Source organism: Calidris pugnax, unplaced genomic scaffold (assembly GCF_001431845.1).
Source record: "Calidris pugnax isolate Ruff unplaced genomic scaffold, ASM143184v1 scaffold178, whole genome shotgun sequence".
Classification (NCBI taxonomy): domain Eukaryota; kingdom Metazoa; phylum Chordata; class Aves; order Charadriiformes; family Scolopacidae; genus Calidris; species Calidris pugnax.
The window spans coordinates 985193-1009012 of record NW_015090986.1 but is presented as its reverse complement, the minus strand read 5'-3'; the positions used below and the strand labels follow the sequence as shown (position 1 = coordinate 1009012).

General features: G+C 39.0%; 1 long non-coding RNA gene across 5 annotated transcripts in view; it reads right to left on the bottom strand.

Moving 5' to 3' along the window:
• Positions 1–23820, bottom strand: part of LOC106894914 — a 131884-nt gene that overhangs the window by 82517 nt on the left and 25547 nt on the right. For all 5 annotated transcript variants that reach the window (XR_001413338.1, XR_001413340.1, XR_001413339.1 and 2 more), the window contains exons 3-5: positions 16401–16474; positions 16071–16147; positions 2378–2436 (exon numbers count right to left, since the gene is read on the bottom strand). This is a non-coding gene — a long non-coding RNA (uncharacterized LOC106894914). The remainder of the gene's footprint in view (positions 1–2377; positions 2437–16070; positions 16148–16400; positions 16475–23820) is intronic.

The window sequence follows — 23820 nt, the reverse complement described above, 5'->3', positions numbered from 1 at the left end:
AAAAGATATATTTTTATAGTCAAACTACCAGCAATTAAATCAACATTAATTAGGGCATCTTCATCTTTAATATCTACATGTTATTTATGTACTAATCTAATAGATAAAATGCTAATTTAGAAACACATCACAACAAAACTATTGATATAAGGAAAAACAGAGTTGACATACGAGAAGAAAAACCTTACAATAAGAGTGGCTATGAATTTCACTTCATCTCTATGCACTTTTACATCAAAGGAAAAAAAGCAGAAATATCACCAGAATGGAAATACCTTTCCCTCTAAATGTTAATCATCCTTAACAAAGGATGCCTAAGAGAAAAGAGGCTACTAATGAATAGCAGGAATTATTTGAGACACGCACACACATACGCATGACATTCTGCCAAATACACATAACCGAGATTTTTCTCTACTGCTGATAAAGTTAATTTTATTAGCATCTGACAGGGTTCACCAATCCTGCGTGCAGAGATTGTGTCTACTGGAGTGCCACCCCATGCCTACCCTTCCCCTCAGCCCAGGATCCAATCGAAGAGTTATAGGACAATAGAACAGAATGCAATGAGGTGAGGAAGCGAAGATGCACATGGTCTGCACATCTTGAAGAACTCTAAGTACACCAGATACCTCCTTTTATATTCAGGTAGAACGTACATGCTCTATCAAACTTTCTGCAGCTGCAAGTGATTCACACAGAATTATCTTGTGACTGGCGTCAGTGCCATTAAAGAACTGGGATGTCAACACACTGCTGGCTGTGCCTTGCAAAGGTGTGGATGACAGTCACCTGTCACTGTCAGAGATGCAGGTATGTCCTAGGAAGGCTGCAAACTGAAGGCAAGGCGGCCTTGTCTGAATTGTTTTATTTCTGTCCTTTCTCACAGGACAGAGACTGGTAGAGTTGGAGACAATCTCCGAGGAAAGGCAAGGGAGGAAAGAACAAAGAGCCCTCCCTCAGCAGGGAGGCAGGTGGCAAGGAAGTCTAGGATTATAGGGATGAACGCGGGCAGAAGAGGAGTCCGCTGGAGAAAATAAGTAGGAAAAATAACTACAAAAAGGGGATAGTACAGGATCAAACACCTCAGAAAGATGTCTGAGGGTGAATGTGAGTTCAGCTTTTCCCTGAAGAAGAATGCCTGCCAGTCAGCCTGCGGGAGTTGGAGGCCACTGATCTTGGGGTATTGCCTGATGCTGAAGAGATTCAACAGAAAAGATGTTCAAATTGCCCATGATTGAAAAGCTTGCATCAGCTGAGGTCATTTGCCAGAACGTGGAAGGTAAACCCAAAGCTTCATACATAAGTATGTATATACAGAGAGGAATTATGGGTCCAATGTCTTATATTTTTGATAAAGAATGTGAGGGAAAAAAGTAAGAGGACAAAAAGAAAACAGAAGTCACGAGAGTAAATGAGCTATGTCTTGGAGAAGAATACAGATCTAGCAAATGCTCTGTCTGCTAGTGAGCTGAGAGTAACATGGTGTGTGCTGTCACCACTGTGATCTTTTGCTGACATCAGTAAGGACATGACCCACACTTTCAAAGTTTAGTGCCACTGTAGAAAAGGAGCCCGGTCTCTGGTACAGCCCGAGGTCTGAATGGACACAACAGTTATTGCTCTAAGTCATCACTGTAAGTACCCCTAGGACATCTCCAAAAGAAACAGTTAATCTAAGTTACAATAATAAGAACTTCAAGTTAATTTCAGAATAGTTATGCAAATGACTAAAAAATAGATCTCCAAGGAATTCCAGGAAGAATTCCCTCCATTCTCCATGGCATGCTGCAAACCACTAGAACAAATCACTACAGAAATAATCCAGGAATTTCTCCATTGAAGCTTTGTTTTCAAAGACGGTACACGAACATTTAAAAAATTGGCTTAAGATCATGAAAGAATTAGGTGTAGAAATTAAAGCTTCCTGGCATAACACGTTAATGGAACACACTCATCGTTTATGGAACAACTGACCCATGTGTACTGGATATGTGAACACACAGTATTTTCTCACAAATTAACTCTTCTCTGTTTGAACTAAGGTTCTTCCCTGAATTGCTCTACCAAATGGCCACATTTTTTTTTCTGGGTACTTCTTAAGAAAATGTACTTGTCTCAGTCCACCTCTCAGCATCTCAGAAAACAGAATAGAAGCTCAGAGTCACAGGCTATTTTGTAATCGGCTCCTGAAAGATAGCTGTGTAAAAGAGGATTTCGATTTTAAACACCCAAAGACGGTGTTCATACAGTTTCACTTCAGGAAGCCTTTAAAGACCAGTCATGTCAGAAACACCCTTTCCATTGATTACCAAAAGAGGAGTCTGAACTCTTCAAGTGGGATGGCTCCATTAGATGTTTGTGTACTATCACTTACTTGAGGTGAATTTGTCCTCCAACGGGGTTTGTGCCTAACAGAATGTTCAGGTTTCCTGGCTAAACAAAAGAAAAGGAAAGGAAAAAACAGACACTTAAGTTGAAGAAGGTCAAATAGCAGAAATATTTGTTTATAAACAAGACATATTAAAGAATTGCTAGAAATGGGCTACACAGACATGGTTAAACATACTAGATTTCAGTGTGTAATAACTAAGGAATTCAGCAAGGTACAAAGAACAATGAAGCTCAGCGTCTGAGAAAAAAGATTTAGCATGGTACGGGAAAGAGGCAAGTTGCCAGTTGCTGGACATTATACATTGTTTCATGTTAGTAGATTTTTCTCCCCCTGAAAAGAGCCTCTTACATTTTATTTCATATTCGTTCTGACTTGTTCAGCTAAGTAAGAATAACCTAAACTCTTGGTTCAAGTGAAAATCAAACCTATGAATTCAATTACATTCATTAAAGGACTATGTCCATTTGCTTTTCTTTGCAAGTATCAAAAGTCACCTCCGTCACTATCCTTTAGAGTCTTGTATCAGTGTGCTCCTCCTGCCTCCTGCTTAACACACCATTTTCAAAGACTTACTGCCCAAATATGCTCAATTCCCTCAAGCCCTCCTCATCTCTGTTCACGCGTTACCTACCCTTTCTTCCTTTTCTCTTCTTGATTTGCAGCCCTGTGTTCTGGCTACTCCTAAACTCACACCTCACATGCTTGATAACTTCTCCCAGTACAATACTTCTACATCACTCCAGTTTGCAAAACTGTAAGTAAGCACCTGTGTCATCCCACTGAAGTTGATGACTTCCATCCTACAGCTGTTTTAAAAGAATGGCTTCTTTGAGTTACCAATAACAAGTGGTTTCAGGACAGAAAAAGTATCCTGCTGAAGAAAAACTGTGATCTAAACACAGGTTAACCCATGACATTTCCATCCAAAGCAGAAAGATTTGACCAGATGTGATAAGACAATGTTGAGGAAAAAAAGTAATTCAGCCTTGAAAAAAATCTCTCGCAAGTTGAACAAAAACAGAGACATGACAAAAATGGAAACATGTGAAGATATATCTGTCTGAAAGCTGTGGCAAGGAGTTTTAATTTTTGTATTTGGAAATGAATAACTGAAGAGAGTTGTTATTCTGCTGATCTGGTAATTAACTTATGGTGAATAATAACAGTGACTTAGCACTGTTCTTTTGAATGCCAACCATGTTGCGTGCAAGTGAAGTGTACAGACCAGGGCAGCAATGAGACTACAAATGTGAGTGAGTTAGAATTTGTGCATGCAACCAACAGATTGTAATTGGCGGCAGCCAAACAGACACAATGATCTGCTGAAGGAGGTAAGCAGTCCTGAAGGGTAAAGGCATTAATGTTTCATTTCATTCATTTAAATATTCATAGGTCTCCGAATTACCTAGACACCTAGAAAACTCTGTATGGGCAATGCATTTAGAAAGCTTTTCACTGCACTTCTTTCTGTTCTCACTGAAAATTCTCACAAGTTTTTACTTCAGAGAGAAAAAATGATCAGAAGTACTCTAAGGAATATCCTGGGAAAAAAAAAAATCTGACTTGTCACTGTCAGTTCAAGAGCTCACTCATTGACACAGCTTGACAACAAAACATTGAGAAAGAAATCATGTTTTTCTTCTCTTTTCTCAGAGATGTCCTTTGATGAACAAACCATTGTGCTGCTCCTATCACTCCCTAAAAGTCTAAGGTACTCAAACAAATTTTCCCTCTCACAGAACTGTGTGGTTCGTTTTCCCAGTGGAAGAAACATATTTGTAAAATGTTCTCTCCTTGTCTTATTTCTGCATCTTGTTCAAATTTCCCCCCCTTGCTCTCTCTTTCTTCCCCACCAATATTACTACCACGTGTACAACCTTCTCACACAAGGGCTTTTTTTTTTTTTGGCCCTCCATACTAAGTACAAAAATGTAAAACCTGCAGTTCTGGGTATGTTACCAAAGGAAACAGTTTTACTTAAAATCTTGTTTTTGCCAAAATATTTTCAAAGTATCTGGAGAGGATTCAAACCACAGTGGCTCTCAGTTGTATTTCCTTTTACTATTTCCCCAGGTACTCCCAGCACAGCACTAAGTAATTGGATAGTCTTTCAGGAAAAAAAAAAAAAAAAAGAGAGAGAGGCTGCACGAGACAGTTTGTAGGTTTAAGAATTATCCTTCTGGGGCCTGTGGGGATGAATACAGGGCACACAGTTGCCAAACCTGAAATCCTTGCTTGTGTTAGTTGTTTCTGAAGACAGGAATCAAATATGACAGTTTGTACTAAATACACTGATTATGTTCAGTCTTTGTAATGCTATTTCATATCTGCTTAACCTTTGAAAATTAGGAATCATAGATTGATATTATCTGGGATCTTACTTGATTTTGGTATCTGATACTGCCTCTAATTCAGATCAACCTTTTCCTATAATGTAGATATGAATTATGAGTTTAGATATACGTTTCTCACAGAACATTAATAGTGCAGTGAACAAAAAAGGTTTACTACAGCTAGGTTTGCTGTATTAATCATATAACTATATACTATAACTGCTATCATTCCATCTTACGTGCCATCTGACTAAATCTTGTTACATCCCAGACTTCAGCTTATATTAAAAACACAGCTGCAAGGCTTCTTGGAATAAGCCAAACACATATTCCTTGTGTACTGGGGGTCTTCCCACAGGCCACCTGTAGTCTATTATTTTAAAATTTTACTTAATTCTTCTCAAACTATTTGTGGTCTCGCTGACATCTCCAGAAGACTTATTGCACATCCCCCTTCAGGAGTGTTAAGATCTTGAGAACACAGGCACTTCACTTTGGCAATGAGGATTCTGTCTGCTTCTCCTGACGGTTGCTGAATTCTCTCCCACTAAAACTGGAAAAAATGTTTTAAAGAAGAAGTAGGAAAAGTCTTTTTATCCTGTGCCTTCATTTTCCTCAGACAAAGCTTGATGTGAATGAATTCTGATTAAGTTTTCATTTATTTGCAGGATCATAGTTTCTGGGGGAAGAGTGGTATCAAAGGTTGTTGGGTGAAGCACACGAGAGATTGGCTGACATAGCAGCAGGATAAAAATAATGCAAATATTGCAGCCCACAAGATTCAGAGTTTCTGGTAAGCCCCAGAAGGTTGTCTGTTGTATGCAGTGCGTGCAACTAGGGGTTTGCTGGATAGACCTCTCAGTGAGTCAACTGTTCCCTTCCAGTGTTAGCAGATGGACTCTGTCTAATGGGTTTGTAAAGAGGAGTTGACAGTTCCCTGGAGTACACGTTGCTGCTATTCAGTATATGGACCCTACTGCAGTAATGTCTTACAGCCCTTAATACGACTTCTCAAAGATTATTCATTTGAAAATATTGCACACATAAACAACATATATACAGTTGGAACAACGTCCAAAACACAGGACCTTTCACCTCAAGCTGGGATTCTTTCATCACCCAGTATTATAACAAACACCCCCTTCCAAAAAGTGTTAAGAATTACATACTCTGCAGTTTATGCTGAAAGCCAATATATTTACGCTTGGTGGTATGGAAACTGATATGGTTCTGTTCCATTGCTGTGCTGGTTTTGGCTGGAATAGCGTTAACTTTCTCCATAGTAGCTGGTATGGACCTATATTTTGGATTTGTGCTGAAAGCGGTGTTGAAAATAAGGGATGGTTTAGCAGTTCTTACACAGAGTCAAGGCCTTTTCTTCTCCTCACAACCCCATATCAGCGAGCAGGCTGGGGGTGCACAAGAAACTGGGAGGGGACACAGCCGGGACAGCTGACCCCAACCGACCAAAGGGATACTCTATGCCAGAGGACATCATGCTCAGCGTATAGAGCAGGGGGGAGAAGAAGGAAAGGACAATGTTTGGAGTGATGGTGTTTGTCTTCACAAATAACTATTACACATGATGGAGCCCTGCTTTCCTGAGGAGCAGCTGGACACCTACCTGATGATGGGAAATGGTGAATGAGTTTGCTCTGCTTGCGTGCACAGCTTTTGCTTTACCTATTAAACTGTTTTTATCTCAACCCACAAATTTTCTCCATTTTGCCCTTCTGATTCTCCCCCCACATCGGGAGGGCGTGTGTGTCTCTGGGCAAGCAGCTGCGTGGTGCTTCATTGCTGGCTGGGGTTAAACCATGGCAATTGCCCTGAGTGGGAATAACCAAAAAGTGCATCAGAGAGGAAATTATTATCAACTACAAATACTGTATTGCCATGCACTACTGATGTCCATAAAGTCAGATTTTGTTGTGTCACTGCAAGCAGTCCACACTCTGAAAATATGTTCTACGTATGTAATCAGAAGTAAAAATCCATTACAACTTTTCAGTTTCAAATCCTTGTTCCTGGGATCCTATGGCAGAATATTTCACTTCAAATCATCTTTTCTTGCTACTAAGCTCACAACATAGGTGAAGTAGCCCCTCTTGGAGAAAGATGTGGCATATGGAAAAATCTCACAAGGACCTTTTGTAGGTCCTTGCAAGTAGGATCATCACATCAGAGAAATATTTTTCATTTGCTATTCTAGCTAGAACAATCCATCTGTTAATTCTGATTTCCAAAATGAAGATAAAAAACTTTCTGTTCATAACCACTTGAAGGAGTTACAGACACAACAGAGCTGAAATCTTTGATATTACAGATTACAAAACAGAGCTGTCAGCCACAAGTTAAAGTCTGAGAGGTTCAGACTGGGCATTAGAAAAACTTCTTCACTAGGAGAGCATTATAGTACTGCAACAGGTTAATCAAAAGGAGGTGGAATCTCCATCCTGGGAGGTTTCACATGCTTCAGCATACAACACAACTGCTGCTTTGACCTAGAATTGGCAAAACACTTGCTCCAAGAGAGATAGTGGACTGGATGACCTCCACGGATTCTTCCAGTGAAAGTTTCTATGATTTTATCATAAATGATAGATGAAACAAATGCTGAAAACAACGATGAGAAAGAACAGCAGAGTATAAATCTAGTCAATCTAGCTTTGTGGCAAATACTGTAGGACAAAAAATATCTATGAATGTCTATGAATATCTGTGTTCTTATTCTGCTTCAACACCAATAAACCTAAGCAACAGCTGATGAGGCGTATTCAGGAGCATCCCTAGAAAAGCAGTATTTGGAAGCATCCTCCACCTAGTCTTCCCTCTAATGCTCTTCCACAATCCTCTGAATTTATTGCAGGGACACCAGTATAAGTGGTCAAAGAGGAGATTGCTCTACAGTCAATCAGGCACATCACCTTGTTAGCTTTAATGTGGAGTCCACACTGGAAGAGAACTGCTGATGGCAGCAGAAGTGGAAAAGCAGTGGTCACTTTTATATGGGTGTGACTGTGCTGCAGTCCCTTCCGAGATGTTTGGCAAATACCTACAATGAATGGTGTCTTATGGTTTGAATTGCTCTGTGTCTTTCTGTAGGGAGAGCAGGCTCATAATGCAGGCTTAATAATCCCCATAACAATTCAATTTCCTGTGTTTTGCCCACTCACGCAGGCATTTCCTTTTTCTCAAGGATGAAAGAGCTTCTACTTCTTTAAAATAAATTTTTAAAAATATTCCAGCTGCTGCCTTCCTATTGGCTGCTAAGTTTGAGAGATATTTCACTCAATATCATCCTGCAGTCAGACTCTAAAATGAAATAAAACTATTTATTTTTGAACATCATTATTTTTGTTGAAGGCACCCCAACTTATAATTGGTCCCAAGTTGTTCCTTAATTTCTCCATATTTGTTCTTACTCTGTTTTATTATCATGAGGGCAGGAAATATGAGTCAGTAACCCTAAGATCATCCATTTCACTCACTTATGGGGGGTTGAAGCCCAAGGCAAACAAAAAGTGTCAAATATTTCAAATAAACTGAAAATACCTCTACCATTTACCACCCACAGCTGAGTTCACATTTGCAGCAGAATCATAGCTGGTCTAAAACATGTTTAAAGAATTAAGCATAGTAGTCCCACAGAAAGGAATGTTTAGGCTCTCAACAGTTACTCCTGAAAAGGAATATATTATGAGGTGTTCTTTTAAATGGAGCATTTAATGTCTCTAGATAAATTTCATATAGTCCTTGATGCGTAAAGAAGGTATTCACATTTGCCTTGGACTGCTGAAAATGTGACCAGTCCCCATCTTTTCTTGATTTAAAAATATTATGGTTTTCTTTTAACTTTCTGTTTTCCTGATGTTATCATCTTGTTTTCAGCTTAATTATAAGTAAGCACTCTTATAGAAAGTCCATTCTTTCAGCATTTTATGTTTGACAGAAACTGGACTTCTCTTGTGCTCATCTGTTCTCCAGAGACTTTTGGATATGTATTTAAGGTCAGAGGTTCAGAGCATTTAGATGAGTTTATATGTGTTTCTCTAGGCTCACCTCAGCACCACTAATGGGCCCTAGTCATCCTGAGTAGCACACTTACCTGGAAATTGTGACTGAAGACATCTTCCTTAACTAAAAGCCAAGAATCTTAAACCAGGAGTTAGTGTTGACTGCTGGACCTCTAATTTATTCACTTACCAGTTACCCTAGAGTTGAAGCTCCTTAACTGAGTAGAATCAGACAAGAGAGTCTTTAATTGCAGACTATGGCAAAACCAATGTGCTCTGAGCTACACACTTGATAAAAGCATTCACAGAAGCCAGTCACTAAAAGAAGAGGACATCTACTCTAGCAGACAGGAGCAATGATGGAGAAGGATGTCTTAACAGACACTTCACTTCTAGATTCAGGTACTCTCTGAAACACCACACCATATCCTTGTATGAGAATGTGGGTAACACTCTGAAAGATGTCCTTAACTCTTCCATTTGGCGTGGGAGCCTGGTTACTCTGCTCTTTTTACAATGGGGAGAGATCCTGGCACATTTTTGGTAATAGCTTATTGCTGAGAGCATTTGTGCAAGTGTGAGTCCTAGGCTCAGTGGAACACTGTGTATCCTGAAAATGTCCATAAATAACTTGCTGGTATTGACTACATAGAATTAGAGAATGGTTAGAGTTGGAAGGGACCTTAAAGATCATTGAGTTCCAACCCCCCTACCATGGGCAGGCAATGACATGCACTGAGAAGAGCAATCTGAGTGGTTTCCAAACTGCTAATGAGTTCCTTAGTTTTTCCTCTTGTTATAAACAAAAATCATTCAAATTTAACAAAGGTCTCTAAGTAAAATTGTCTCAGGGTCATTCTGTTGATTGGGTGGAGAAACCTCACAGAGGTATTTGGCCCCTTTTTACCTCTTAAGCCCTATGTTTCACATGTTTGGGAATTCAGTCTAAGTTCTTTGTGGGAGGTTTGTAGGGTATCCACTGCATCATTACACATTTCTTTGCTATGGCATAGACTGATTTGTATCATGTTCTTGTGGTGCTCAGCAAGCCCAGGAAGTGAGCCAAGTCTTTTATTACACATTTGACTACAGAAAGTAGTACATTTGGGAAGAGAGAAATGTTATTAAACTGCATTATGTTATGCCTTCGTTTTTCTGCTTCAGAGCAGCATGATATAAAATGAATTAAATTAGATTTGAGGCCTTAGCATTAAGGCAATGAGTTAAACATGAATATGGTACGGTCCAGGAGGTGATTTCTACCAAATTTCAAAGGAATGCATTAATCTTAAAGTTTCCTCTTAGTCTATCTGTCCAAAAAACCACTGTTAGTCTGATTGCCTCTTGATCTTTAACACAGTTTTGTACATTTATGCTTAGTTTGGCTCAGAATCACATATAAGGCTTATGCAAAAAGATGGCTTCTCTAAATATTACCCCTTCAAATGCAATCTGATCTAAAGGTCAAGCTAAGTTCTTTCTTGTGACTCATCAAGAATAATAATGTTTCTGCAAGCCAAATTCTGGCCTTAAATTCATGGCCTCACTTTCACCTGTGCAAATAACTAAATGCAGAATTCTATCTCCAAACTACATTGTCTTCCACAGGGTTCTGAAAAGATTCTGTAAGGTCCAGGTCCCCTCAACCTATGTCTTGCTAAATAATTTCTTTTATTTTTTTTCTTTAAAAGAGAAAAAAATATGTACTTTTTTTTTGCTAAAGTGTCCAGAGAATTCGCTGTCATATAATTTTTTCTAAGTCTCTCCACACTCTAGCCACAGATCAGAATTAGGCGTTTGTTGTAATACAAATTGGAACTACCGCATTGCCCAACTTTCTGAGTGTTTTGATATGATTTTCCAATTCAGATCCATTTCAAAATATCTGCAAAATGAAAAATCTCAACCACAGTAGTCCTAAATAACAATTTCTTTTTGTTAAAGTTTTTCCCTTCAAAACTTTGAAACAAATAGGTTTAATTTTTGTGTTTTACTGGTTAAAAACTCGCAATTCATGTAAGTACTTTTGAAAACAGTAACTATTAAAAGAAAACTTACAAAATGAAGAACATTTTGAATAATTTTAAAAATTATTAAACTAGCTGGTAAAAGTGTCAGCACAAAAAATGAGTAGAACTAGCAATGATTCTGCTGGGAATGTGGAGTAAGTTGAGGCAGGTTAGCTTGGCAGGTGTGAAAATAAAGCAAATGACTTGGAACCAGAAATATGTTTGAACAATGAGAATATAATTTATGATGAGTAACTAATGCAGAGAGAAAAATAAAGAAAAACATTCAGTCCAGAGCCTGGAGGAAAGTTGATCCACCCATAAGCCTTTTTTTTTTAACTTCTCTATCAGCAAAACCAGTTTAATAAAACTTCTTATGTTTCCCTCTAAGTTCTGATGTTTTGAGGGGGATACTTCCTATCAGAATATCAGAGAACATTTGTTCCCAATCTCATGAGCTTCATCCTCAGTTTTGAGGTCTGCATTGCTTTAAAAGGAGCAGTTATTGCAATGGTTGAGAACCCACAAGTCAAGATGTAAGACATGATGTATTAAGTCCTTACTGAAATTACAACCAAAAGCTTGAACTGGTATCATCAGTGAACTGGGAAGCAGCTGTCAGCTTGAGCACAGTACAGACATGGCGTTCACATAGTAGCCAGAGTCACAGGTCATAAGCCATACTATATATTAATCTCGGGGTTGACACCACAGTTCAGTGCAGTAAAACAGTCCTTCAGAATGAGTGTGGCAAACACACAGGCTGCTGTGTCCAGGCCTGCACTCTGAATGAAGTTTCCTAGCAAGTCAGAAAGTAAAAGAAAGGCAGTCATTTAGACTTGTCAGGAAGAGTACTGCAAAGTTTTTGCACTGTTGTGAGTTGAATGCCTACAGGGACAAGTGGAAACAACACCATGGACAACTCTTTGATGTGCTTTTTCCTTCCCAAACATTGCTTTCATCTGATGTTGATGCATTAGGCATAATGACAGTTGCATGAGCAAAGAACAAGAAGAATAGTTGGGTGTTTTCATTCTATTATTGGTAGCTAAGACCATGGTGTTTTGCTCTCCCCTTCTCCCAGCAGTCTCATGTACATTTTGAAAAAGAAGACAAAAAAACCCCAAGGTTAGAACTGATCTCTGTAAGACGTGTGGAGAGAAAGAGCAGCTGCCCATGACTACTTGGAAGAAATCTAGCAGACCATGCCTAGGTATTCCTGCTGCATGACAAATATGCTGGCAGAAATGCTAATGTGCTTTGCTGTGTCAGGACTGCGGGACCATCCAGTAGTTTGATCAGGAGTATTTCATGTGTGCTTATGGCCTGGAGGAAGGTTTTCAGTAGCCTCGGCACTCTGTCCAAGTTCAAACTCTGCTTGTGAGCCTCCCATGGGGTCAGCTAATGTCACCTGTTGTTTGATCCTGATGGCTACTTTTTAATTCGTTAAGTAGGCTGGAGAGGCTGGAATCAGGACAGTGGCTGGAGAATACTCTGTCTACCTGTAAGATGGAAGATGGAACCTTAGCCTGTAAACTCACCAATTCCGTTGTCAGTGCCATTCTCTAGCCTAAATCTTAAAGAAGTGGTTGCAGCTACTATTGTCCCATTTTGAGAAAAACAACATTAGTTTCCACCCACTGGAGTGACTGCAGTTTCCAGGTATTTTTCTGCAACAGCTTTTCAAGAAAAACTAGCTATTGTTCAAAATCCTGAAACTACAGCTCACAGACTGTAGTATTATTAAATGCTTCCAGAACTTTAAGCAACTTGCTTTAATACCCATGAAGATCTTTTTATTTCTCTGCTTTGCTTATGCTTCATGGCCAAGTCCTTCTTTGCAAGCTGTATGTTCAAAACAAAGATACAGCCTTTTAGTTGTGTCTTTTTGAACGTGCAGGTGACTCATCAGCTGTTCTGTTTATCACCAAGACAACATAATCATGTGATTATATCTCTTAAAGTAAATCCTCTGGTAGGCTGTCGATCCAAATCAACAATGTTCACTACAAATACCCAGACTGGATTTCCTTAGCTGATCTTTATGTCTTTCTAACTAAGGAAATCTTTCAAACACACTCCCTGTGGCTCTTGGCAGAGTGAGGTGCCTATTAACAGGGGAATAACATACCTAGGCCTTCATTTCATGTGTGTTATCTCATGCAGAGATTCATACTATCTCTGTGTATGTACATAATATACATAACCTGGATACATATACACACCCCAGAATTTGATCTCTGGGGTCTACTAATAATAGTTTGCTTATGAATTGCAAAATAACAGCTTTTAGAGGAAAAGACAGGAAATAAGGATCCCAAGCATCCACTGGAAAGCTGCTAAGTGCTTTGTGGAGTGACAAACACAGAGTTCTGGCCTCCAATATGCAAAGTTGATGCTTTGATGGTAAGGAAAATACAAAATAAGGTGTTTTAGGATGGCATGTTACTACAGACATGTAAGAAAGAAAGGATCTGGCAGAAACTCATCTCAACCTGGTCTTTTTCAAGGCAATACCCTCTGTAATGATGAGGTGGTCATTTCCATAACAACTTGATTTTCTTAGGACGATATTGTTTTTAATTACTTTATCACTCCCTGCCCCACAATCAGAAGGTCTGTGCAATGTTCAGCTAAAGCCGTCTCTGCACAATCTGGGTGAGCTTTGCGTTTCTGAACAAGCCAGTGTTATCGGGATTCCATTCATTCCAGCTGGGGAACGGCAGACTGTGGGAACAGAGAGAGGTTCCCCTCCGCCTCCTCCTCTCTCTTTCTCTCTTAAACCTTTTTTCAGGATAAATATTTAAAGACTTGAATGAGGCAAAGCTCCCATAGGGCTGGAAACACAGACAAACTCACACCAGACAAGTCTGCAAAACAGCTTTTTTTGCTGTTTTTCTTTTCAACGTCCAAGCTTTAAAGATTTCCAGCTTTTAAATTGTCTTTGAAAAGAAGAGAAACCGTATTAAGGACTTTTTGGTGAACATAATATATTGGGTATTAATTTTAGCTCCAGTAATTTATGCCATGTAATTACTAGAATATGTCCTGGTGAATAATTGTAATAATAACAACAACAACAATAATAATATTAATAATAATAAAAAAAGTGAAAGAAACCCAGTTTTCACTTTATGATCAGCGGTTCAAATGCTCACACAAATGACTTGTCACATAGTTTTGCCAGCTTTTATCATTTTTGTCCTTTGGCCAAGTAAACTTACAGTCAGGTGAAAACATTTGTCTTATGTTAATTCTTTGTAAAACGCTACTGAGACAGAAATAGTTCTAGGGGGTTTTAGGCTCTCCCATGCAACATGGTACAGTTGGTGAATGGCTTCTAATTCAGACTTGCCTTGGCCAAGTCTTTGTTAGTAAGACCAGATATTCTAGAAGCTGTTGTAATAAAAATTCTGTATCCCGTGTCTTTTAATCACTCACACAATAAAACACTTACATCCTAGTTCTGTCAACATGAAATAATCATTAGTAAGACTTCACTACTTTGATCTGAACAAATGTTTTGTAGACTGCTAGGTTTCCCACTACTAATTCACTTAGTTTTGGTTTAGTATGGGAAAGCTGAACAAAATGCTTTTTCTATCAATAAAAAATTTCTAATGTGATTTTAATTCGTGGAAGAAAAGAAGAATGAATGAATGGTCTTGTCGAGAAATTGTCATGGGTCATGTTTAGATTTCTGCTGTATTAATGGTGATACATGCAGCGGACATGGCCTGTTGCCTGTAGTTTCCACTTTGATATATCAGAAATTCTTATATTTTTGGTTTTTAAACTAAACTAATTTCTAGTCTCATACCAGGTAGAGATAAATTTGTCCAAAGGTCCTGCACCATTTTTTTCTTATGCAACTTGGATTTCAGTCTTTCTCAGTATCCTCTTTTCCATCCACGTGTCTACCATTTTTTCCTACTTCTTTTCTCTCTTCACCCTATCAGCAATATAGGAATTATGCTACAGTAAAAGCTTGTTCAGTCTTATAGTGTTTTCCACTGACTGTGAACTCAGAAATTGGACTTTATTCAACTGTTCTCCCCATGGTGGAGGAATGCAGTATATTGACTCTTTGGGTGTAAACCTGTTATATTTCCCAGCAACTTCCATTGAGGAACAGAATTAGAAAATGCCCTTCCAAATGGTTCAAGGGTAAGTGTTAAGACTGCAAGCCATTGGAGAATAATATGTTTGTGCCAATACTGGGGCACTGAACATGCTCCAGACTGTTTTGCAGCACTGAGTCTAACTGGCACGCACCATCCTGTGTCAACACCAGTAAAGTCTCCTCCCCTGACAGGGCTGCCTGCCAGCACACATCTTATTTGGGAACGGTCACTTCCAGACTGTGAGCAAAAAAGTGCATTGGATAAGGGTCCTTCATCCCCACCATGCAGCAGAGAGTCCTGTTTTATGTTTCTGTAAGAATAAGTGTTCTGTAAAGTGCAGTAGCAAGAAGTCTGATGGTGAGAGAAGACTTGAAAGGGCCAAACTGTGCTGGATGCCATCCTGACAACATACCAGCCTGGTTCTATTTGATTTACTATTGTGGAAGTAGCCACTAAATTTTCTGGGCTGACCATTGAAACTTTCCCCTCCAAAGTCTTGTCCAGGTCTTCCTGGCTCCTACCACTCTCAATAGTAACAGCATGGCAGCAGCAGCTGTACCTAATCTTCTTGAGCTGCATTTGACTCTTTCCACCTTTTGAGGATCAGCTTCTTCACCAGGAGTGATCAGGGGGAGATTTGGCAAAACCCTCTTAGAAAAACCCCCCACTAGAGGACAAACAGTGTCAACAAATGGGACAGCTAAGAAGGACTTGCTTCTTTTGGAAGTCAACAAAATTCTGCACTTCCAGTTAAAAGCAGGATGAAGAAATTGTTCCCTGGCTATTCAGAAATTGTTCCCTGGCTATTTACAATTATTGGTCAACAGGCTTACCTTATATGCCTCTCTGAGGATAACCAAATGAGGAAATTGTCTTTTAAATCTTTCAGTTGTGGGGGAAGAGAACTGCTTTTTTCAGGCCACTGCCTTAAAAAATTAATAAAATAGTCCTGTGAACCTCTTCTAATTGTCTCTTCCCTTGTTTGAGTAGTTAAGAAAAGCAGTTACCCTGATGGTCATGGCATACGTTTCAAACATTGTCTGTGACTCACAAAGCTTCAAACATGCTGGCATTTCATTTGTTGGATGAATTCTACATCATTTGCATAACACATTATTTGCTTGCTAATATAATACCCAGCATTATCTGAGACAATTATCTGAGTAATGCTTTCCTTTGTGTCCTGGACTTACCATATGGTGTTTGGTTGTTGCATTGACGTTCTTTGGCCTTGCCACAAAAGGAGCTCTGTTCTGTGCTACACTTTAATCTGTAAGTGAAAAAAATATGCTATGACCTTTATGTTTGATGTATGAGAAAATTTTAGTTGCTTGCGGGTTTTTCCTTACACCTTTTTTACTCTGGGTTTTTTTAAAAGAAAATGATGGGTTGTGGTGGCCAAGAGAATTCATAAGAAGCTGACAGAAAGCCTGATATTTCATGTTTTGATGTCTCCATGGTTTTTATTAAACAATGATTCAAAAATGAATGTTTAATGACAGTTAGAACACAAAGACACTGACCTTTTCTCCTACAAGGGATACCACGAAAGTTCCTATTCCATTTCTCTGATCTCCTAAGCCGACTGCCAGCAGAGCTAAAGAAAACAAAGAATTGAAGTTCTTGGCATTTCTGAGGGACATTAACTTCATTACTATTTCTTTGTATCTCACCTTCAAATCTTAGGTCTCATTTGTATAAAACAACCAAAAAAATTATATGGAAAAAAAATAGGGGTTCTGATTTGTGTATGACAGTGTTCCCTTCTGACCATCAGTCTCCTTGCTACCATACTTCAGGATTCTTGACAGGACTTTTATCAATACAAAAGCATAAACCAGGATTCTCTGCTACATGGTGAGGATGAAGAGGAACATGTTTTCTTATCCAAACATTTTGCAGCAGAGCAGGGAAGTTCATGTCTTCTTTGTTTATTAATCCTAACTTTAAATTGCCTGCTTGTTACTCCCACTGAAATTAATCTGCATGGGCATTATATGATATACATTACACAGCCTGTAAAACAAGTAAGCATTGCCTAATTACAGGTCTCTTTCCAGAAGCAGAATTAAAAGCTTTCTGTTGGAGTTTTGGACATTCTGTATTTTAGAAGGGAGATAATGATCAGATTGGAATCCCAGAATTGCTTAGGATAATTACTTGATTTACATCCATAAGCCAATAGAACTACCTTTTTCACAAAATTAGAGTTAATAAAATAAGCCATCAACACTTTTCCTGTCTTCAGACGAATTTCATTTATCTACAGAAAACCCACACAGATTCTACGCTCCATTTCAATCCCATTTGCTCAGCATGGGGAGAATCTCACCCACCAGAGTTCAGACTTATTTTTCATTACTTAACAAAGAAAGTCAATTATTCAATAGAAAAGTTTTCTGTCAGTAGGATTTTTTTCTTCTTGATGAACTTTGAAATACTTAAAGAAAAGAAGAAGGGGAGGAGAGGGGGGCGAGCAGAATCAACTAATACAAACAACTGTAACACAAACTGATCTCCAGGGCTGAGTATATAATCCAGTTTTATAAACTCCTGGCCTGAAACCTGCCCTGGCACAATTTCAGGCCATTTTCTGTTGGACTTTCCATTCTGAAAAACACTCTTCCACCTTTGTGGAAACATCCATTCTTATGGATTACTATCATAAGGTGTAGGATAAAATGATCTATCACTAATCTCATTCTATCACGAAGCTCACTCAATAAGAATAAAGTCATACTCCTGATATCCTATCAAGCACAGTATTAAACAAGTCAGGTAATGCTTTTTTCACTACTAGTGCACAGCATAAAAACTCTCCATGCAGTAAGATATCCCCAAATTAAGAGCTTCTTTTCTTAGTTCCTTCATTTATTTCTCTATTCTAACTTTCTGGAATAGAGTAATGATAGAAATAAAATTAGTGAAGTTTTTAAAATTATGTGGCATATATTTATTTCATTGTATTCTTAAGCAATCCAGTCATTTCCACAGAGCTTTTTTACAGACCACATACAAAAAAGGAATAGCAACATGCTAAAATAAAGTACATTAATCACAACAATAACTTTTAGATAATTTTAGCTATTAGTATTTTTCCAAAAAGAGGATTTTTTGTTTGCTTATTTCAGCGTATGCATGAATTGTCCACAAATATATCTCTGATCTAACTCATTTTTGTGCAACGTGAAATAAATTCAACTAAATTCACTCAAAAGTATCTTAACCATTCATGTTAATACTGCTCAGCAAATTAATCTGAAACATGACCCTGATTCAGCAGAGCACTAGCTAAGTACTTAAAAATTCCATTAGGTCTCTTATCCTTGTTACTTAGGTTGGTACTTTTTGCAGCTAACATAATTTCTTGCCAATCTATAATTTTTTCAATATGACTAATGATAATGACCCCATAGTACTGGTTTGAGCAAAACGGTGTTTAGCATCTACCTATTTTCAGGTCAGCAGTGCAGATCCTGGGTTGAGTACAAAAGCACACAAACATTTAGCCCAGCTTTATTCACAGAATCCCATTGGATTCAGAAAATTGCAAGGGCATAGCTGTTATTTTCTCCTTTTAAGTTCAGTTCAGTTTCTTTAAAAATGAGGCTGCCATGTATTTCAATGCAACTGGGTGAGGATAATTTTTTGTTTAATTGATTTAAACCGTAAGTACATCATACTAATACGGGGCTTAGCTGACTTGTAGTTTTACTTCTTTGCGATTAGGCTAATGAATATCTGACAAAAAAAAAAAAAAAAGCAACAAACAACCAAACATTTTGTGGTTCTGAATCATCTCTTCTCCCTCTTTAAAAGAGGAATCAGCCTCAAATGATTAGCTCTTCACAAGCTGCTTTCTAAAATGACAGTGCATTTATTTCCTGTTAGTCTCCTGGTTTGTTTCTCTTCCTCGGTGTTGCACAAAATGTGTTTAAACCAAACTATATTGTTTACTAGGGTTAGTTAGTTGAACAACTGCATGCAAGTTAAACAGTTAAACAGGTGCATGCAATGAAATAACTGCACGTACACAGACAGTAATTTTGCAGGGCTGGAGTTCGGCACAGAGGAAGAAGTACCAAAGGCCTTCAGATACTAGTTGCCTCTATGAAAAACATGTTCCACTGAACTGAACTGCTTGCTGGATGTTGCATATGTACCTCCTCTTGGCTTTAGGAGCAGCAGCCTCACAGACACCTAGTCATGATACGATCATCACTGACTAATCCAGATCATACACTTCTGCAGAGGCTGTCTTTCAGGCTTGTTGATGACAAGAAGTCCAAAAAGAGTTAATGCTAATATGACACTGTCCAAAATGCAAGAATGAAAAGAGTTACTGTGTTTTGGCTGCAAAAAGACTAATAATTTGCAAAAGAAAAAAAAAATTGTTTTCATTTTTAAAACATCAATGCCTTAAAGACTGATTTTTTAAAAATTAAAATGGATGTTATGGAGCCTAGAAGCAGCAGAAACAAAAGACTCTGAGATTAATCCTAAATGCCCCTGTAAAAATACATGTATAGAACAATTTTATAAAGACATGAAACATGAAATGAACCTGGATTTAAATATTGTTCCAAGGAACTTTCAAATAGTAAACTCAAAAGGCTATTTTTTTACAATGGAGACATCAACAATGTTAATAATGGCAGCTCTGCTTCAAAGTTCTAATGAAAGCCTTAAATTCTTGTAATATGTAATAACTAATAAGGTCATTTTTTCACTACTGGAAAAAATAATTTCATTTCCATGTTTTCTCCTCAAATCATTTAGGTTGGGCTATACTTGAAGTGCTGACCACAGTAAGAGCCCCAGACATATAAAAGAGCCTTAGTAGTTATGCTACCTGCCAAAGATAACTGTTAGTTTAAGAAGTAGTATGGTGAAAGCACATCACACCACTTGCTGGGGTCAGACAAATGCACACCATTTAAAGAGAGAGAGAGAGAGAATCCAAACATAACTTAACTAAAATTTTGAGAAGCTGGCATGAGCCTCCTACCTTTTTTCTCTCCAATTGAAAATGCAAAGATATGTAATATTTCTCCTTCCACCCTCAGTCCTACTAATTGGGACTGAAGCAAAATCAAACTGGTGTTTTCCTGCTAGGTGAGAGAATAACAGACCAGTATAAAGAGGGAGAGGTACCTTGAAGTGTTGCTTTACACACTGGCAATTCTGCTTCAATTTCAGTTACAATTTCTCTGAGATCACAAAGAAATTATTCCCCTGGTACAGAAGCAAAAGGGGGCTATGGTTAAACATCATGCTAAGCATGAGATCTGTCTGTATCTTAAGAGTTTCTTCTTCAGGGAAGTTGTTTCGTGAGGAAGGATCACAAATCAAGAGAGGAACTTTGAAAAGGTATTCTCTTTCTGTGTCTGAAGATAATGTGAATGAGTTTGATCACAGAAATATAGAATGGTTTGGGTTAGAAGAGACCTTAAAGATCATTGAGTTCCAACTCCCCTGCCATGGACAGGGACCCTTCCAACTACAGCAGGTTGCTCAAAGCCCCATCCAGCCTGGTCTTGAACACTTCCAGGGATGGGGCACAGCTTCCCTGGGCAATCTGTTCCAGCGCCTCACCATCCTTACAGTAAAGAATTTCATTCTATTATCTAATCTAAATCTCCCCTCTTTCAGTTTAGAACCATTACCCCTCATCCTATCACTCCACTCCCCAATAAAGAGTCCCTCCCCATCTCTCCTGTAGCCCCCTTTAGATACTTCTGAGAGGGGCCTACAGGAAGGCTGGGGAGAGTCTGTTTACAAAGGCCTGCAGTGACAGGACGAGGGGCAATGGCTTTAAGTTGCGAAAGAGCAGATTTAGATTGGAGATTAGGAAAAAGTTCTTTACTATGAGGGTGGTGGAGCACTGGAACAGGTTGCCCAGGGAGGGGGTTGAGGCCCGGTCCCTGGAGATATTCAAGGTGAGGCTCGATGAGGCCCTGGGCAACCTGGTCTAGTTGGGGGTGTCCCTGCTGACTGCGGGGAGGCCAGACTAGATAACTTTTGGAGGTCCCTTCTGCCCTCGACCATTCTATGATTCTATGATTCTACTAGAAGACTGCAATAAGGCCTCCACGCAGCCTTCTCTTCTCCAGGCTAAACAACCGCAACTCTCTCAGCCTGTCTTCATAGGAGAGATGCTCCAGCCCTCTGATTGTTTTCATGGCCCTCTACTGTACCCGTGCATGCATCACAGGTAAGTCAATTGCTTTAGGTCCATATATTCTTTCTTCTCTCTGAGTAAAACTCCTTTAATGTCTGGTTCAGCTGGTTGAAAAACAGCTGAACTGGCTCCTTTTGAAGACACATTGTGAAGCGTATTTCCTAGAGACCACCCTTCTGCTGATGAGAAAAAGCTCTTAACACAGTTTCTTTTGTCTCATTCTGCCATATCATGTATTTGTGTTCAGTGTCTCTTGCTCTGAGTCACTGGAAATCGTATAGCCAGTAAACTGAGGCCACCTGGCTAATCCAATAATCATATCTGCAGGGCAAAATACAGGATCACCCACATCTTGCTACTGTGGTGCCTGGACTGACAAAGGCAGTACAGAGCTAATTGCAGGGTTTGCATGCAAGGAAAAGCGAAGGGCAAAAACTGAGGGAGATTCTTTCTGAGGAAGCAAGGGGAGATGGGACATCACCAGATAGGCCTCTCAGAGAGAAAGAGACAGTGGGAAGAGCTGGTATCAGCCCTGAAGTTTACTGTTGTGTGAAAGTGAGAGGAAATCAAGCTAAGTAAACAGACAAACCAGGGTCCTGGTTGTGCCAGGATTTGTTTATTTAAAAAAAAACAAACAACAAAACACATGATGAAGGTATGTGATAGAAAGGCAGAGTTTGTTCACATGAGAGAAGACACCTTGTGAAGAAGACCAGAGCCCCTTGCAGCAATAGATGCAGGATTGTCATTGAAACAAGCCTCAGGAAACCTGAAGCACTGTCATACCTTAGCTACTAACTCTTCATTTTGAGCAGTGGTGAGAGATACTTTACACATGATCTAGTTTTTCTATACTGCATCCAAATATGCCATAATTTCCTTTTAATGTGCATTTATAGAGTTTATTACTTCACTTAAACCTTTTATGTGCTGGAGCTCTTTTGTGATCAAAGAATCCATGGCGCACTAGTCATTCACATGCTCTTTTCTAAGGAGCATTTACATCATTTTTCCAGAAAAACATGGAGTAGCAAAACATATTGCAATGATATTTCCCAGCTTTGGGATTTCACCTAAACTCTGGGCTAAATAAAGATCTTGGCTAAATCAAGAGATTTTCCCCAGTTAGTCTCTCCCTTTCTATTTCTGCAGCTGAGGCTAATGTCATTGTCCTGTACGGGACACATGCATGAGCCAGAGTTGCTATTAGTTTCAGCATTTGTCAAATGCCATCCTCCTCCTGAAATCCCAGATGAAGAGCAAGATACTGCTTATAAACTAAGCAGAAAGCACAACCAACATGCCCCTGAGAAAGCACTCAGTAGGAGGAACTGAGAGCAGAAAACAGAGGCTGAAGGAAAAGGGTATGAATGATGGTAGCTGAAAGCTGTGTTTTTTACAAGGTCCAGTTCCCCCAGTTCAAAACACGCCTCAGCTGGATTATCCAATCCTGGACACGGAAAATATATTGAGATTTGTCTTGGAAACTTTGTGACCTTCCTGGGCAAATGGTCTGCGTAAGGTTACAAATATCTCAGAGCAAGCAATTAAACTCCCAATATTGGGCTGACAGAGATGTGTTCAGCTGGTTTGTACTTAATAAAGCTCAGCTGCAGTGGTCATGAGTACAGTAAAGAGGTGCACAATAAATGGACTCGTGGCTGTTTGGTCTTCACTACCGTTTTGGGCTGGTTTTTTTTAAGCTCTGTATGTGAGCTTTGCCAATAAAGGTGGATAAATTTCTGGTTCCAGTTTGTAGTTATCTGTACTCCTGGCTACTTTCTACAGAGTTCTGTTGCCTCTTGCTTGAATGAAACCAGAACACAGTGCGAAACATGGATAAACTATCTATTTCTGAACTGTCCGAGGTCATCAAACAAAACCAAAAAAATGTCTCACAGAATTTCCATCTGGAAGCATGAATTGGCTGAGCTGGATGCACAAACCCCGTCAAGCCTTCCCTTAAGTCTCGCCAGGATATTAACTTTGAAATAAAGCCTAGTTTTTCTGAGTTCTGTTTTGAAGATTTCTGCTCTATTCAGAATGTCTGTCTTGCCATTATTTTTAAGAAAGAGGTAAAAGCCAAAGAGTGGAATTTGGAAATATATGTGTCATCAGCTCAATTATATTGTTGCCTAGAAGTGAGCCATGTTGGCACATAAAACTAATTTATGGCTGTAATTATATTCATGGGACACTCACAATACCTTTGCCTGACCCCTCTATTAGCTACGGCCACTTGAAATGTATCTGTTCCATGTAAACCTAGCTATCAGTGACCCTCTGTAAACCCCATTTCTGCATCCTGCTTTAATAGAACATACAAGAAAGAGATGGGGAGGGTCGTGAGGAAAATTTCAGAGCTCTCATTGGGTTTCTAAAAACTCACACCAAGTTTCTACCTTCAGGGTCACTTTCCTGTCATATAAAAATTTTACCACCAGGTTTAAACCACTAGAAATTAGGGAAATCACTCAGACCCAACATCAACAGTGCACAACCCTCACCGCCAGTACTATCATACAACAGGAATCACCAAATGGCTTGATCCAATGCCCACCTAAGTGAATAGGAAACTTTCTGTGGGTTTGAAGGAGAGCTGGTTGGGAAAAGGAAGAGAGATCCAGCAGTGATTTAGATATTAACGTGGCTAGGTAAATTTTCAAATTTCAAGTCATAAGACTTCTTGTTTTTGTAGAGAGGACATGTGGTTTTGTGACTAAACAGCGTTCTTTCTTTTATTCTGAATAGCATCAAAACAC